The sequence below is a fragment of the Hibiscus syriacus genome, unplaced genomic scaffold (assembly GCF_006381635.1).
Source record: "Hibiscus syriacus cultivar Baekdansim isolate YM2019G1 unplaced genomic scaffold, ASM638163v2 tig00111132_pilon, whole genome shotgun sequence".
NCBI classification, from domain to species: domain Eukaryota; kingdom Viridiplantae; phylum Streptophyta; class Magnoliopsida; order Malvales; family Malvaceae; genus Hibiscus; species Hibiscus syriacus.
In genome coordinates this window covers 1,117,564-1,136,511 of record NW_024062992.1, presented here as the reverse complement: position 1 = coordinate 1,136,511, position 18,948 = coordinate 1,117,564, and the positions used below count along the sequence as shown (strand labels likewise).

The 18,948-nt window shown below is 31.4% G+C and overlaps 1 protein-coding gene across 2 annotated transcripts in view; it reads right to left on the bottom strand.

The window, feature by feature from the left end:
• Window positions 1–4,390, bottom strand: part of LOC120154554 (amino acid transporter AVT1C-like) — a 30,304-nt gene extending 25,914 nt beyond the window's left edge. For both annotated transcript variants that reach the window (XM_039166263.1, XM_039166265.1), the window contains exon 1: window positions 4,380–4,390. The gene's annotated coding sequence lies outside the window, so the exon portion shown is untranslated. The remainder of the gene's footprint in view (window positions 1–4,379) is intronic.
• Between the last annotated feature and the right edge of the window lie 14,558 nt (window positions 4,391–18,948).

The following is an 18,948-nucleotide window of genomic DNA, read 5'->3' as shown; positions in this document are numbered from 1 at the left end:
AAAGATTTATAGTGGTTCAACTTCTCAATCAAGTCTACATCCACTACCTTAGCTCCTCACTAAGGATTTTCTAACAAATTCACTAATTTGTTCTTTCTTTTTCAAGGACAAAGAAATAATCTTTACAAATCCCTAACTTTTCAATGGCTAAGATAGAATCACTCCCTTTTTACAAAGGTAATAAAATGTGTAACCAAGAAAACCTCACAAGGTAGGTGTTTACAAAATTAAGCTCACAAAAACACTAATATTTACAAGAGAAAGGAAAATAAGAGTGAAAAACTCTTCTCTTATGTTTGATTGCTTGAATAGGTATTTCAACCTTCTTCAAGTGTCCCCAACTTGTTTTTATATGTTGGAATGAGTTTTTGGTCATTTCTAGCCGTTGGGGATTAATTTTCTGCAAAATAAAACTATCCAGGACAGGGAGTATCAGTACTAGCTTTATAATTTTTTAATAAACTAGTCATTACAGATTGTTGGGCTTGACCAGTATCGATACTATTCTTCATGATATCGATATCACTGTGTAAAGTAGTATCGATACCCCCTTTGAATATCGATACTTATTTTACATTCTGGAATTTGAGCAATTTGGAAAACACTGGTAATATCGATACTACCTAGACAGTATCAATACTTCTCTTACCTTTGATATCGGTACCATATGATTAATATCGATAATGCTCATATAGTATTGATATTGTAAGAACAATATCGATACTATGTACCCAGGAAAACAGATTTGAGCTCAAATTCTAGTTTAATTGACTTTGAATTATTTTTGAAAACTTTGAACAAATTCAATCAAGTCCAAAACCATTTTGCCTTAATTTGTTATATCAAAATACTACAAAGCATGGTTCAACAATCTCCCCCTTTTTTATATAACAAAACATTTGAAAAATTGTTTTGGCAAAACTCCCCCTTCATTAAATATTTAATGAAAAAAGCAATATTTGGAAAATATGAAATTCTCCCTTTTTCATTCTTGAAATTGAATTTTTTAAACCTATACTTTTCCCCTTTTTTGTTCTATCAAAAATAATTCAAATTTAATGGTTCAAAACAACAATGAAGAGTAAGTAAAAAATTTAGTATTACAAAAATTTGAAAAATCAAAACCTCCCCCTCAATAAATGCATTCCAAAAAAAATTTAGCTAAAAAACTTAGACACTTCAAAGAGTATTGAATTTTAACAAAGATGAACAAACAAGTTAGTAACACATGAAATTCAATATATAAAAGTCTAATATACTTTATGTAATACTAATTGTTGTATTTAAGTGCATGTGCATAAAGCTATCAAAAAATGTTATGCATTTGATATCAATTGTTAGGTAGATATCATTTGCAATAAACCACATGCATAAACATTTAAATTAAGGTCAAAGATTAAAATTTGTAAAAGCAAAGTATTAAAACTAATTTTGACCAAAATTCATTATGATGAACAAACATTTATGAAAAATCATTAAAACTTTAGAAAATGTTCATCACGACACTTTTTAACGTACATGAGATAGAAAACATAAAATAATTTAAAATCAAAACTCATGCATGCTTAACAACAAATAGAAAATCAATTAATCAAAACAAAAACATTAAGCTTATAGGTTACTCATTCCATAGCAAGTGTGGCTAGAGCATTTGGGTATCTTCACTTTCATCATCATTGCTCTCACACACCTACAAGAGGTATTTATATGGATTTTGGTATCCAAATTGCTTTGGATCCTTGAACGTTAGTTTCAGTGTCCCTTGTTCCCTTAGGAATTCATACTTATTTAATTTTAAAACGTTTTCCTTTCTTTAAAGGACAAGTATGTTCCTTATGAACATGATAATGACAATATGAGCATTTTGTCATTATGAAATTAGATGAATTATTTAAAATGATTTGTTTTTCTTTTATTAAGCATTCAAGCTTAACTTTTAAATCAAAGCATTCTTTTTCAAAAAAAATCAATTTTTTTACTTTTGAAAGCTCTAAATCCTTTTTCAAAACATCGTTTTGATTTTCAAAATCCATTTTTGCTTTCAAAAGAAAATCGTTTTCAAATTTAAATTTTGAAATCATTTTCTTATATTTAGAGTTCATGTTCTCAAACTCTAAAAAGAATTCATCGTATGCATCTTGTAACTCATTAAAAGAATATGAATTAGATTCAATATAGTTAGTAGATACCTCGGGCTCTTCAAGAGCCATTAAGCACACTATCTTTGGTGGTTCTTCTTTCTTGTCACCATGAAGTTCTTCGAGCTTATTCCAAAGCTCATTGGCATTTGAACAAGAAGAAACCCCTTCATAGACATCGGGACCAAATGCACAAAACAACATGTGCATGGCCTTAGCATTTTGTTGAGTTTTCTTCCGTTCTTGGGCACTCCACTCATTCGTCTTCTTCTTTGGAAAATAGTAGTCGTTCTCGATCATATCCCATGCATCAAGATCATTGGATTTGATAAATAGCTTCATTAATTTCTTTCAATGACGGTAGTTGGCTCCATTGAAGTATAGAGGCTTGTCGATCGGTTGGGAGTCTTCCATGTGGAACGAGCTGGAGGTGGAAACCATCTTCTCGGTTGCTTCAAAAAGGGATAGAGCTTCTTCAAGGATCATCTCAAGGTTGTTAAACCTTCTAATGAGTCAAGCTCTGATACCAATTGTTGGGATTACGATGAAGCTCAATTGAACAACCGAATATTTCCAAGAGGGGTTGAAGTAGATTTAAGAAAAATTTAGAGAGTAAGGAGATTTAAGAATGAGAAAAATGATGCACAAATATTATAGTGGTTTGATTTCTCAAGTCTACATCCACTACCTTAGCTCCTTACTAAGGATTTTCTAACAAATTCATTAATTTGTTCTTTCTTTTTCAAGGACAAAAAGATAACATTTACAAATCCCTATCTTTTCAATGGCTAAGATAGAACCTCTCCCCTTTTACAAAGGTATAAAATGTGTAAACAAGAAAACCTCACAAGGTAGGTGTTTACAAAATTAAGCTCACAAAACACTAATATTTACAAGAGAAAGGAAAATAAGAGTGAAAAACTCTTCTCTTGTGTTTGATTACTTGGATATGTGTTCCAACCTTCTTCAAGTGTTCTCAACTTGATTTTGTATGTTAGAATGAGTGTGTGGTCGTTTCTAGCCATTGGGGATGTTTTGGAGTCATCAAGGATTAATTTTCTACAAAATAAAACTGCCCAGGACATGGAGTATCGGTACTCCTTTAATGAGTATTGGTATACCTTTATAATTTTTAAATAAACTAGTAGTTACAGACCGTTAGGCTTGACCAATATCAATACTATGCTTCATGATATCGAAATCACTGTGTAAAATAGTATCGATACCCCTTTGAATATTGGTACCTATTTTACATTATGAAATTTGAGCAATTTGGAAAACACTGGTAGTATCGATACTACCTAGAGAGTATCGATACTTCTCTTACCTTTGGTATCGGTACCACATGAATAGTATTGGTACTGTACGAACAGTATCGGTACCGTACCCAGAAAAATAGTTTTGTGCTCAAATTTTAGTTTAATGGACTTTGAATTATTTTTGAAAACTTTGAACAAATTCAATCAAGTCCAAAAACATTTTGTCTTAATTTGTTATATCAAAATATTATAAAACATGGTTCAACATATTATATTAGCATAACTAACACGTGTACTCTTTAATTGAGTAACTCTTATTAACTTACATTAAAGAGTATAACAATTTACTTTATCCATATGTAACTATAGCAAGAATACAACATAGTCTCTTCTAGTACACTTCCTAATTTTTCTTTCCTCAAGACTTTTGATTGAGCTCAACTTTAACGGTATTTGATTGTAGTAAAACAATTATTTAAGGGATGAAATCCATCTATTTTTTATTCATTAGGAAAACGTGTACAGTGAAGACGCGAGGAAATCCTTGCGTTTTGGAGAAGAAGACCCGTGGATCACCAGGCGTTTTCAAGCATCTACCCCATCCCTGCAAACAGCATGTATCGCTGTCGCCCGTGCGCCTTCATGCACTTAATGCAGCATGGGTCCGTCAAACTGCGTCTGTGCAACATTGCTGCTTGCAACAGCACGTGAATGGGTATGCATGCAAAGTATGGCATCACAAAATAATCTTCTCAGACGAGATGATTGACATATTTCTTCTCATTTGAGACCGTTGGTATTAGTAATTGATAATATATATTTTTTGAGAATGTGTCGACACCAGTTTTCGTCTGGAAACCATTATTATTATTATTATTATTATTATTATTATTATTATTATTTATTTTATTATTTTATTTTCAGGTTACAAGGTCTAAATACAACAAGCCCACAATTGGGCCCAATTACAAAGCCAACCGACCCAAACAGTGAGCCTAACAGTAAAGCCCAAACCCTAGCCCAACAGAGCTAAACACCTAGGGTTTGAAACCCTAGGGTTTCCAGTCGCCGCCGACGAGAAGAAGCCAGCGCCACCACCACTGTTCCAGCCACTGGTTTCGTCAATGTCGTTTCACCTACTCAACCATCGTCAACAGTAAATTATATCATAAAAAAATCGAAAAATCTAGCATAATCCCAAAAAATTCGGGGCATTCAAATCCCCAATTTTCCTCGCCTAATCCACACACCAGTCAAGCCATCATCATCCTCTTCCATGGACTCACCAAACACAAAAAATCAATAGAAAGAGAAGGGGATTTAAAGAGGAAAGAGAAGGGGATTTAAAGAGGAGTTCGAGGGGAAAAAAGTAGAAATGAGAAACCTAAAAAAACAGAAATGAGACAATGGTTGGTTTTTTCTAAAAAAAGGAAAAACATAGAAAAAAGAAACAAAACTAAAAAAGGGGGAAAACCTCACTGTCGGAATTGATCCTCCTTGTTTCGCTTGAGTTGTAAGAATTCCAAAAGCAAAAAAAAAAAAGTAGCCTTTCTTTTCTTCCTCAGGTTTGGGTTATTTGAGGGAGGTTTTGGGTTTAGTTTGTGTAGATGTAGGTTAGGGGGTTTAGTTTAAGGCGTTTAGGGAGGTCATCGGCCCCTCGTCGGGGCCGTTCAGGTGGTGGTCGGAAGAGTTGTAAGAAAAAAAAGAAGAAAAAGGGAGAAAAATAAAAAAGATGAGAGAAAAAGGAATGAGCTCGATCAGCTAAGGAGAAGAAATGGGGTTAGGGTTCATTGAAATCCTATAAAAGGGTATTTAAGTATGACTCAAAATGACGTTGTTTTGGCCTAGGGTGACCTGTGTTTTTGAGTCTTTAGGGGTTAGTAGCATTTTAGGCCCCTCATTCCTGTAACCTCTTTAGTTCAGTCCTGACAAAAAAATTGGTTAATGTTGTATTCGATCCTTTTTATTTTGCACATGTTATATTTTAGTCACTATTTGTTATGTTAATATTATGAGATATTAATGCGTGAAGGGCTTAGGACTTTGTAACATTTTGCTCTGGTCACTATATGAAAATTTTCTATTTATGTTCTGAGTTTCTAATTTTATTTAATTTATGTTTTTATAATTAATATTATTTGTTTCGGTTTATTTACGTGTTTGGTCCTCATTTGAAGTTATTTTGTTTCTGATTTTGCTTTGTTATTTCATGAGTGTTATATTTTGATCAATATAGTTTATCTATTGTTATTTATTATAATTTTAGCATGAAATTTTGTAAAGGGTTACATTTTAGTCCTAAATATTTATTGCTTATTTGTATTCGTAGTCCTTGTATATTAAGTTATTTATATTTTGATCATTATCATTGCCATGGTTGTTATTTTATTTTTTTAAGTTTCTGTATTTTTATTTATCAAATTATGTATTTGATTTATATACTATTTCATGAATTTATTATATTAAATGATTTTACGATAACATCTTTATATATTTTATTTTTGTCCAATGTTTTAGATATGAGCATATATTTATTTTATGTTTTTATTTAGTTTGATGTCTAAATATACGTGTATGTAATAATCGTATTTTATATTGTTCCAAAGAGATAATTGTATATATATATATATATATATAAACATATATATATATATATATTAGAGTATTATTTTTTGCATGCTATGTATGTAATTATGTAATTTGTTTCATTTAGATTTAAGATAATTTGAATTAATTTGTATCATATCCTCGTAAGCATGACTTTCGAATCAAATAATTTGACTAAAGGATTATCCATTTATCTTGAGATTAAGGGAAGTGGTTGTCTTAAAGAATAAGTGGTAACTTTCAATATTTTTAAAATAAAAGGGTATTCTACCAAATGAAATTAATAAAATTGAATACATTTAAAATTTGGGACTAAGAAGAAGATCATATTCTTTTAATTAAATTCACTGAGAAAAGACTGTTAGATCAAATCTAAGGTCTCGTCTCGATGTATTTAAATAATTGAACATCCTTATTCTCATTAAAGGTTGGTAAAATAATTAATTAATCGTATTTATTTGATATATGTATTTATTTTTTGTTATATTTTGTGTGTGTTATATTATGATTTTGAAAATGAATTGCATTAGTATTAATAATTAAATTTAGAATGAAAATACTAGCATTTTTTAATTTTGATTGGAGTAAGAAATGACAGCTTTAAGGCATACGAGGTCTTTTCTTCTCGATAGAAAATAATTAAATATTACAGTTTTTCGTCCTAAAATTCAAGGAACATGTTTAAAAGAGAATTTTTAAGTGTAATTTGTTTTATATTATTTTTATTTATGTATTTGAATTTTGAATTAATAATGAACTTTAGGATGAAATTATAATATTTATTTATTTCGATTAATGTAAGAATCAACTGCTTTAAGGCATGAGAGGTTGATTCTTCTCGATAGAAAATAATCAAATATTATTTTGTTTCGTCCTAAAATTAAAAGGATTTTATTTATGGGATCTTAAATTAAATTAAATTCAAACTCGTAAATTTCATTGCAAAGATAACTAATTAATCGACTAGGTACCGATTTAGGACGTTGTGGGGGTGCTAATCATTCCCCACGCGTAACCGACTCCCGAACTCAAACTTTTGTAATGCAAACAATAAATGTGTTGTTTTAATTAAAATTAATATTTTTATTAAAATGAAAAATATGTTTTCGGGTGCCCAATCATACCCTAATCAAAGGTTGGTGGCGACTCCTCAAATCACGTTGTATTATTAACATGTCACTAAATTATTCGAAATGAGATCTTTTAAAAATCAAATTTTTAAATTTGTTTTTTAAGAAAAATCATTTCGACTGAATGAGTTAATAAAAACGAAAATTAATTTTATGATTAATTCAATGGATTAAAAAATTGAAAGAAAACGAGCATGAACACCTTCGATTACGAATAATTGTTTGTGATGAGCCACACGATTTTATTATCCATAATTTGAAAGTGGTTGGATTTTACGATGTCACGTTTGTTTGAGGCTTCAAGATGGTCACTGGTTTGACCGGTGCATTGATTGAACGATGGAGACCTAAAACTCATACATCTCATCTACCGTGTGGAGAATGAACAATCACTCTCGAGGATATGGCCCCACAACTCGGGCTCCCGATAAATGGGATGGCGGTTGTAAGGAAAAATGAAAGGAATCCATATTTAGTTTGTGAGAAGTACCTCGGGAAGACGCCACCACCAGGAATTTTAAAAGGGTCGTGTTTAAAGCTATCATGGTCAAAGAACGAATTTAAGCTCGATCGTGATAGTACCGATGAAGAAGTTATATATGCAACTTGATCATATATACTCCAACTAATTGGGGGAATTTTGATGCCGGATAAATCCGGTAATCTAGTTCATGTACAATATCTCCCATTGTTGGACTTATTTTGGGAAACTGGTAAATACAGTTGGGGATCAGCAATATTGGTGTTCTTGTACCGTGATATGTGCAAGGCATCATTAGTCACAGATAATAAATTTACAGTATAAATCGGTGGATGTCTAATATTGCTACAGTCGTGGGCTTAGCACATACTTTCATTTTTAACACCGATTAGTCGAGTTGAAATTGAATTTCCTCTTGTCATAAGGTAAAATTTTGATTTAAGATATTAGTTTGATTTTTTTTAATATGGAAACAATTTTCTAATATTATTTTATTTGGTATATAGATGGAGGTATAAAATAGAAGAAACGAGGTTGACACATAATAATGTGAAAGAGTTTAGAATGAAGATTGACATTAAAAGAAAAATTGAGGTATATAATATTGATTTACTATTTATCTATATATATATATATATATATATATTCATTTATAATTATATAATTTACTATTTATTTATATGTTTACTATTTATTTATATATTTACTATTTATTTATATAGTTTATTTGGAGGTCGTACGACATTGGAGAAATAATATCGTTTGTGTCGCCACATGTGTAACATATTTGTGAGGGTTGTGAATATTGGTGTGTTGTTACACCCTTGATACATTTTGCTTTTGTTGAGTACCAGAGGGCCGATAGAGTGTTGAGGCAATTCGGCTTCTACCAACCTATTCCGCGAATTCTAGAAAATGGTGATGATCTCCACACAATAGATGCACGGGGTAGTCCTGTAGTATTGGGTTACAAAACATGCCTACTACATCAATCTTTGGAACAACAAAGCAGCGTTGATGTCGAATCTCACTCCTATTCAATATGATGACTTTGATTTGTAAAATTCGGCTTACCATATCTAATATTGGGATAATGGGAAGTCGTACTTGATAACAACCAAAGAAAGGAAGAGATTTAAAGCATATATGAAAAAATTAGTAAAAACAGAAAATCTAGATTGTGTGGGAGTGGGAGTTCAGCATAACATGAAGCGGAAATAATGACAGTGGATCAAGTATTTGATGATTTAAGGGAAACACGATCAACATGGAAGTCGTGGGACGAGCATATGAATCAAAGATCGAGTCCGATCATATGGAAAAAGGGTGGTAGGCGACGACTCATCAATTCATCAAGTTTTTTATGGTTCGACTGTTACTGCCTACAGACCTGAGTTTATTCCACCTCCGCAAACACCCATCTACGATCCCATGTTTGTATCAACATTTGATTGTGATGACATGACATCTATGACATCAAATAAGACTATTTGTCATACACCAGAGATGAGAGAGCAAAGTGGCCGACGAGAATTTATAACATCAGAGAATATGCCCTTGGTGAATGAGCAGATTTACTATAATGATTAGACTCCCAAGCAAGCACAACGACCATAACAAAATGATATATTTAGAGGAAAAAAATATTCTAACTATGATGATAAGGTCTTTTAGATTGAAAAACAACATCGAACTCATTCTCTATAATATGTCTATTATAATGGACAATCACAAAGAATTTGTTGCTCATTTTCCCTACATTTGAAATATATATATATATATATATATATATATATATATATATATATATATATATATATATATATATATATATAAACAAAAAAAATCTAACAATAGTTATTAAGCAAAATGATATAATTGTTTTATCATTTTAATCTAAATACTAAATCAATACTAAATGTTTTATCACAAGTCAAATAAAAACTAAAAACATTACAAAACTGATATACACATTTAACAGAACAATAAGAGGTAAAATATTACTCAACAATGTCATTTAATAAAAAAATATGTATAAATGAACTCAACAATATCATTTAACAAAATAATACGAGGTAAATATTACACATTTATATAAATTATTCAAATACTTACTTAAGAAAACGAAAGAAAGTTTCGTTCTTCAAGTAGGCTTTGCAGTCTTCCCATTTCAATCTTCCTATTTTTTCTTCAAGGAGAGATTTCACTTTTTCACTCCTCACTAATTTTGGTTCAATCCAACACCCAACTCGTCCATATATATATATATATATATATATATATATATATATATATATATATATATACCTAAATTTTTTTTACACAATTGATTTGATTACACAGGAGTAGGCTTCCGAAGAATTTAAAATCAAAGTTGATTTGATTATAGCCTTCACGGCATGCAAAGTCAGCATGCATGACTTCACGTGCATGAAGCATCCTTCACCGAGGCAGTTGTGCTGCACAGACGAGAGTGGTGCAGCCTTTGATGAGGTGTGGCTTAAAGACGCCTGGTAATCCCCGGGTCTTCATCTCCAAAATGCAAGGATTTCCCCGCGTCTTCACTGTGCATGTTTTGGCTCAAAGATGTCTGGAAATCATGGTGTCTTCAAGGGTGGAGCGGAGATTGCAATGCGTCTTCATGGTTCACTGTAGAAAATGGTCTACCATGAGAAATAATTCTAAGGTGCATTTAGGGGCATGGTTGAGCCGACGCATAGTGCACAACGGCGCAGGGCCTCAAAAAACTAGGCCCCAAAGTAGAGTATATATATCAGTTGTTGTCATTAAGAAGCAGAAAAATAGGTATAGAACAGTGGTTAGATCATTGGGCTCATGACTTTGATGATCCTAGGTTCAAATCTCGTTAACAAGCAAAATTATTTTTAGGAAAAACAATGAGAGTGGGTCTGCTAAGTGTAATAACGCTGGAAAATAAGTATGTTGATCCTAAGTTTGAGATTTAAGGGTCCCTTTACAATAATATACACAGACTTCCAACAACCTAGCCACTACCCTGGGTGCATTATTTGAATTATCCGAGAACGTTTATCCCTTGCATCAATGTTCTTAGGCCTGTAAATGAACTGAACGTTCAGTGAACCGTTCGTGAACCGTGCGGCGGGAAGTTCGTTTATGTGCGTTTATTTATTAAATGAACGAACATGAACAAGATTTTGTGTTCGTTTAATTAAATGAACGAACATGAACATAGGTCTCGTTCGTTCATTTACGTTCGTGAAACGTTCAGTTATGTTCATTCAGTTATGTTCGTTTATGTTTGTTCAGTTATGTTCGTTTATGTTGATTCATTTATGTTTAAGCCAATCTTCTTAAATCAATTTTGGTGACTAATTTGTAAGTATCTTAAAAATATTAATTAATCTGATATTCTGATGACCAACTCCATAATTAACCCAATTTTATTTGGAAAACCCAATAATATTAACATGGTTTAGTTCTTTTTGAACGATCCATAAGCTGCATACCCAGCACCGTCAACATCCACTGCGCCGAAACCCTATTTGACTGCGCCACCAACTGGTTATCCAATGAGCAAAGAGGAGTCCCAGAAACCGGTTGCTTTCGAAACCAAGTCCAAAGGTGATGGATTCCGGAAGGGATGTTAAGTATTAATCACCGTTTCTTCTACTCAAATAATCTTCTTTTCTTTCATATATAATGGAGTATTCAAATTTACAAGTAAATAGTGATCATCTAGTAACTCAAGTCAGCTTACTTTGAACTCAAGAATCCAATAATCGAGCTCTTAATTTTTTTTTGAGTTCGAGCCTTTTCGAGTTCGAGTCGAGTTTCAATATTATATTTCGAGTTCGAGTCGAGCTTGATAATTTTAAGCTCGCGAGTTTTCGAGTCGAGTCGAGTCAAGCTGACTTTGAAAGTTTTCGAGTTCGAGTCGAGCTCAGCAATACTCGAGCTCGACTCGACTCGTTTACACCCCTAGGTAGGGTCTCCAATGTTTATGTTTGTTTATGTTCGTATTCATTTATGTTCGTGTTCGTTTATGTTTGTGTTCGTTTATGTTCGTTTATTTATTAAATGAACGAACATGAACAAATTATATTCCTTAATAAACGAACATGAACAAAAAACATTTTGTTTGTTTATGTTCGTGTTCGTTTATGTTCATTTATTTATTAAATGAACAAACATGAACATACCTCCTTTCGTATGCGTTCGGTTCGTTTACAGGCCTAAATGTTCTTTTCTCGTCTTATTATTTTATTAAATCTCCATCCTAAAACTTGTATATTGGAATTTAGCATAGTAAGATTATGTATTTATTTTTCCCATATAGTAAATCATTTTGCTAGCATATGATCAAATTTTTTGTTCAACTTTATGCATACAGACGAAATTTTAGGTGTATTGATGGATTTTGGCACGTGAATAAATGATTATACAACATAAATTATGGTTATTGTTTAATTAATTTAATAATTAAATATAAAATAACATATGATATAAAGTCTAAATTCTAGTTAAAAAATATCATTTTAGTTCTATTTGATATGGATCTTTAAGATTTATCTTTCTCTCTTTTTATTTTGTAAAACTATTGAAAGTTAAAAATTTTAATTTGCAAAAAATATTGTGTAATAATATCATAATGATCATCGGCAAACACATAAATACGATCGAAAAAGAAAAGCTAATAATATCAAAATTCTCGATTATGTTTAATTTACGAGGAAGAACATTTTGTTTCGTAGGGATGCATTTCAAATAATTTCATAGCAAACGTTTTGTATTTTTTTATTTGAATGTGCTATAATTACAAATATATTGATTCATTAAAAAAAATGTATGCTTATCCACACGTCACACTGCATGATCCTGACACCTTTTAAACAATTCACGTCTCTGTTATCATTTCCCTAAATTATAATTTATTAAATTACATAAAATAAAAAATTTATCATTGTTATAACCTCTTTTTTTTGTGATTTCTTACATTTTCCTGCTAAATCTATCGATAAGTTTTTGAGTTCCACTGATAATTTGCGAGGAAATTTGTGTTAGTTTGCTATAGATAAGTAAAAAAATTAACTCGTTAAATATGAATTTATTAGAAATTAATTAAAAAAATTATTGTGTCTGAAAAGAAAAGAAAAATAATAAAAACAGTTCAATATTCCATAAATGATATTGTTTTGAAGTTTAGATGGAAACACCTTTTAAAATATATCTTTTCATGCTATGGAGATCCGGAAATTTAAGAATAATGTTTAAAAATTTAATTTTTTTTAAAATATGTATGTAATTTTTCCCTTTAACACATTAAATAATTTTAACTATTTTTTAAAATAATTGGATGCATTTGACCCTATAAATACTTAATGTATCGTCCCTGATTTCATTACTTTATATATTTTTTTAAATTTGTTTATATAAGTATTCAAATATAATTATAATATTTAAAACAAAAAACATTTAAAATATATAAATTATGGTTTGATGCGTTAATAATAAATTTCTTTGTATAAATAATTTAAATTAATGCTTTCAATTACATATGGCGGCTAGTTATTATCATTTAAACCTAAGAAGAGACTACATAGATGTGGTTTGAGGATGATGTGTATACGACTAGGACTCCATTTTGATGATGTATTCAACCAAAAGGAGTCCACCACAATCATGTAAAATCATATTAACTTGGCACCCTAACAAATATATTTATATTTGAAATATTTTTACTAAGTTTTGAGCTGCCTCAACTTGTAAAACTAAAAGAAGAGCCTACCGAAATAGTTGAAGTCCACCAAAGCAGACAGAAAGTGACTGCAAAACCAATTTATATTAGTTTTCTAAGGCATTAGTCAGAACTGTGTAGCAAACAATATGTCAGATTATTTAATTTTCTTCGTATTTTTATGTTTAATATTTTACCTTTTTATGAGTATTTTGGTGATTATTATCTTTAAATTTCACTTTATATTTTGATTCGTTATAATTTTGATTCCTTCAATTATTAATAAAATCCAACTACTATTGTTATAAAATTATATATGATTTTTTAAAATAAATACATCAATAATAAAATACAGATAAAATAATATTTTTGGTCATTCTGGTCATTATATTTTTATTCTATCTCTTTTGACTCTTTAACTTTTATTTTTTTTATTAAATTGACCCAAAGGAACAATAAGAAAAATAAATAAATCCTGATAAATTAGAGGGTAAAAAGGTCATTCTTCCTGAAATTCATACCAGTATGACTAAACCTGTCTATGAACCGGGTCCAAGTGGGATTTGAACTTCGTATGGCCTTTGCCCATGTCCGAGTCCGACTCAACATATGAATTTTGTTTTTGTACCAAACCCAACCCTTGGTTTATGAGAGAATATTGAGCCCAAGCCCGGCCCGGCCAGATTCAAGTTGTTGTATATTTATCTCAAATTAATTCAAATTTTACGAATAAAACTTGGTTGAATAGGAAAAAATTACAATTTATAATTTTACAAAATGTCAAAAATACTTAAATTTATAAAATTAACTCGGTCTAAAAAGATTGTGGAGTAATTTTTTTTGGTGAAATAAATAAATTGAGATAAAAAAGGGATTGTGGTGGATGCAGAATCTCTTATGTTATGTTAAGGATAATCACTAATTTCAACCAAAGATACGATATATTTGCCGTTCCGTGAGTTGGCCTATTAAATCTGGATACTTGGTAGTCGGATACCCATAAAATTTGGGTATCTATATTTTTCGGGTCATGGATATCCGATTCATATTTTTTTATAAATTTTAATTTATTTTTTAAAATCACATAAGAAATATATAAAAAAATTAAAGTTCATAATATACAATTCACACACAAAAATTAGTGACTTGAAGTTAGTTTTAAAGATAAATAATAGTTGGATATATAATATATATATATATATATATATATATATATATATATATATTATATATATAAAATCTTATTTCCAAAAGAACATTAAAAATATCAATATCGATCGTGATTTTTTTCGAATCTTATATTGACAAATTAACAAAAAAATTATTTAAAAAATTTAAAACTTAAAAATACATAATACAAATCTAAGAAAAATTTAGGGATATAAATTTAATTTTAAGGTAAAAGTATTAATGAATTTAAAATAAAAATAAAATTTAAACAATATATATGTATATATATTAAAACTATCGGGTCGATTCAGGTACCCGTTATAAAAAGATTTCAGCCCAGACTCAGCCCAATTACCCAGAAAAAATAACGGGTCGGGTAATTTTTTCTAAAGAATTTCCCAAATTTTTGAAGTTCGGATTGGTGAATCAATAGGTTGAGTTAACCAGGTAAGATATTTTTAATCACCCCTACATATAGAATCGTATTTAAAAATTGACTCGGTACGATATTAGATTTCTTTCTCATCAAATAATCAATCCTATAAATATATAATAAATATTAGGGTTATGCAAGCTGAATCATTAAAATTCGTATGATCGTAAATCATTATAATAATTTGTTTCTTATACATGTAATTTTCCGTTCTAAAAATTTTCATATAAAATTTATGTCTTGTTTAGTGTCGGAACCGTCTTTCGGTTGGGCCCGAAATTAGGCGTCGACTTAGGAAAATGGATTGGAAGTCGCCACCGATCTTTTATTATAAAACGAATAGGTAGATTAGATACCTTATTTCTTACTTGATCTGCGTCTTACCAAAGATGTATCGGATTCGGGAGTCGGTTACATTCAAGGAAGGGTTAGCACCCTTGAACTGCCCTCTCGGTACCTACGTAATTTCCAGTTGTCTTTAGTTAAGAAAATTATAATTTTAAATTGAAAGGTAAAATAACGATCTGAATTGATGACCTTTGATTGATTTGAAAGCGTACCCTTTAAAAGTCAAAATATGTGTTAGAAGAGATAAATGAATAATAAAGAACGTAGAACTAATAAAATAAGGAAAGTAATAAAAAAATAAAGAATATAAAAAATAAAGTGACTATAAAAATAATAACACTAACATATACATAGCAAACAACTAAATAAAAATAATGATGATAATGTAAATAAATAAATAAATAAAACAAATAAAAGGAAGATAAAAAGAAAAAAGAGAATAAAAATAAAAGAAAATAGATAAATAAAAAAATAAAAACATATATACATATATATACAAGTAAAATAATAATAAAAAAATATATAAAATATATAAAATAGAAAACCGAAAGTGAATATATATATATATATATATATATATAGAAAAAAATAGGAAATATAAATATAATAATACTAATGATATAAAAATATAGAATAAAATTAATAAAACGTAAATATATATATATAACAAAAATAATAAGAAAAAAAACAAATAATTAAAAGAATTAAAATTTAATAACCAAATTGAAGTTGGCCAGGATTAAATTGAAAGGAAAGGAAAATAAAGTAGCCAAATTAGAACGATCTCAGGGTTTAAATGCAATTTTGGGACCAAAATGAGAGTTTTTAAAGTCAAAGGGGCCAAAAGCACGATTTACCCCCCATTGAAACAAAAACACGCGGATCTTAGGAGTTATTGGGTCGAGTCGCGCGGATCAGATGGGCCAACTATAAAACTAAAAAAAAATTAAAACCTTTAACAGTTTCATTTTAAAACCAAAACGCCCCTCCTTATTCTCTCATCTATTCTTGCTTGTTCATCATGCGGATGAACACGCCGCCATGCTTTCCAGAACATGGCCACACGCCGCCTCACAACCGCCGACCATCGGCGACAAAACCATAAAAAAAATTTACCATTCAAAAGCCCGTTTTACCCTCGTTTCAAAAATCACTTTGGTTCTTAAAAAAAATGCCTCATAGGGGTGTAGATCTAAAAAGAAATTTTCGTACACCCCTACCCCGGTCATCGGCTTTTAGTGTTTTAAATCTGAGAGAGACAACATGCAAAAGAAGGAAATCACAACACCCATGCGAGATCGACAGTAACGAACGGGGTAAAGTATTTTTTACCTTTTTTATTCAACTTCGAAGTTGGTACAAAAAGATTTGGTTCACTGCTTTGTCTGCGTATTTTGCTGCTATTTGGTATATTTCGTATAATCCGAATGTACAAATGGGGTTGATTACATGCATTTATAGTATATCAAACTCCTATTTTTAGGAGTTTTATTTCGATTAAAATACTAATAGTAGTTGTTGTGTTCGTTGGTGATGCGTGCGCCGGAGAACTCGGGTTGTTGGAGTTCCATATGCTCACGTCGGTTAGAGGCCAAGAATGGTGGGGTTGTTGTGTGGTTGTGGATGAGTCCTGGGTACCCACGCCGTTGCTGTGTTGCGTGAAATGTTCAGAGTGAGGTGCGTGGGTAGCGAGGAGTCCACGGTGGGTGGAGTGCGGAGTGCGGAGCTGATGGAGCTTGGAACTAGGGTTTGGAGACAACCCTTGATACCTTTGTTATGGACCGTTGGATCTCACCTAGATCCAACGGTCATTGTTGCTGGTGGCTAGAAGCATAAGATGAGGAGACCCAGGGTTTCTGAAAACCCTAATCCTCTACCTGGGTTACTGTATTGGGCCACTGTTGGATCAAGGTGTGTAGAGGGCTGTTTTGTAGGGTCTGTACAAAGTGTAATAAAACCCAAATGAATAAATGTGTTATATAATTTATAATAAATCATATGATATGTATATTATATAATACACATATATATTATAAGTAATAACACATAAATATAAATGCCATGTGTATTATAAATTATAACATTATAATATTATATTATATCATAATTTATAATTTATGTGGTTGAAATTGAGTGTCTTCAGCTGCCCCTCTTTGCTCATTATCGTGTAACGACAATAGAGCAAAGATTAAAAGACACAAATTTCGGCTATATCGAATATCCTCTGTCGTAGAGTTGAAATCTGATATTGGGACTGGTTTGTCAACTTAAATCATGGAATGTCTCCCTCATCGTGAGATTGAGATGAATTAGAAACTTCTGAGCACGATATCTTTCGTTGTGAAGTTGAAATCGAGCTCAAAGCTTTGGTGTTTCAAGAGAAATATGTTCAAAGGTTTTCTTTTTTTGTTTCAAGAGAAATAATTTCAAAGGTTTTCTTTTTGTGTTCCAAGAGAAACGATTTCAAAGGTTTTTTGTGTTTCAAGAGAAAACGATTTCAAAGGTTTTTTCAAGAGAAACTGTCTCCAAGGAGGCAAAACTTTGTTTCAAGAGAAACATATTCAAAGGTTTTGTTTCAAGGGAAACCGTTTCCAAGGAGGCAAAACATTGTTTCAAGAGAAACATATTCAAAGGTTTTGTTTCAAGGGAAACTGTTTTCAAAGTTTATGTTTCAAGAGAAACTGTCTCAAGGGAGACAAAATTTTCTGTTTCGAGGGAAACTATCTTAAGTGAGATAAAATTTGTTTCAAGTTGGGTCAATCTGTTTGTGAAGTTAGAATAGTATATGGCCCCTTCGTTGTGAAGTTGAGCCTTGGAATTTGATATCCTTCGTCGTGAAGTTGAATCCAATGTAAGTTGCGTTGTTTCGAGGCCAATATCCTTCACTGTGAAGTTGAAATTGACTATGAAACTGGGAAGTTTGTTTACAGACACTCATTCTTTGAGTTGGATATCCTTCATCGCGAAGTTGAAATCCAATCTAGAGATGGATGCTGCTTGTGTGCACGATTCCCTTCGTCATGAAGTTGAAACCGCGGGTGGCCCCTTCATCGTGAAGTTGAGCCTGGTAATTGGATATCCTTTATCGTGAAGTTAAAATCCAAGTAAGTTGTATTGCTCCGAGTCCAATATCCTCCGCCGTGAAGTTGAAATTGGTTCTGGAACTGGGAAATTGCTTGTTGACAGTCAGCCGCCCCTTCGCTGTGAATTTGAGCTTGTGCTGTCTTGAGTCTAATATCCTTCGCTGTGAAGTTGAAATTGACTCTGAATGACACTGAAAAGTTATTTATTGACAATCATCTGCCCCTTCGTTGTGAAGTTAAGCTTGTGTTGTCTTGAGTCCAATATCCTTCGCTGTGAAGTTGAAATTGTCTCTGAAATTGGGAAGCCCCTTCTTCGTAAAGTTGAGCCTCAAATGGCACGATATCCTCTGTCGTGGAGTTGAAATCGTGGATATGTGGGTACGACATCCTCTGTCGTGGAGTTAAAATCGCGAATGGCCCCTTCGTCGTGAAGTTGAGCCTTGACTTGAATATCTTTCGCCGTGAAGTTGAAATCCAAGTAGTATATGTTGCGGGTGGACACTATTCCCTTCGCCGTGAAGTTGAAACCGTGGATGACCCCCTTTATCGTGAAGTTTGGTCTTCGAGCTAGATATCCTTCGTC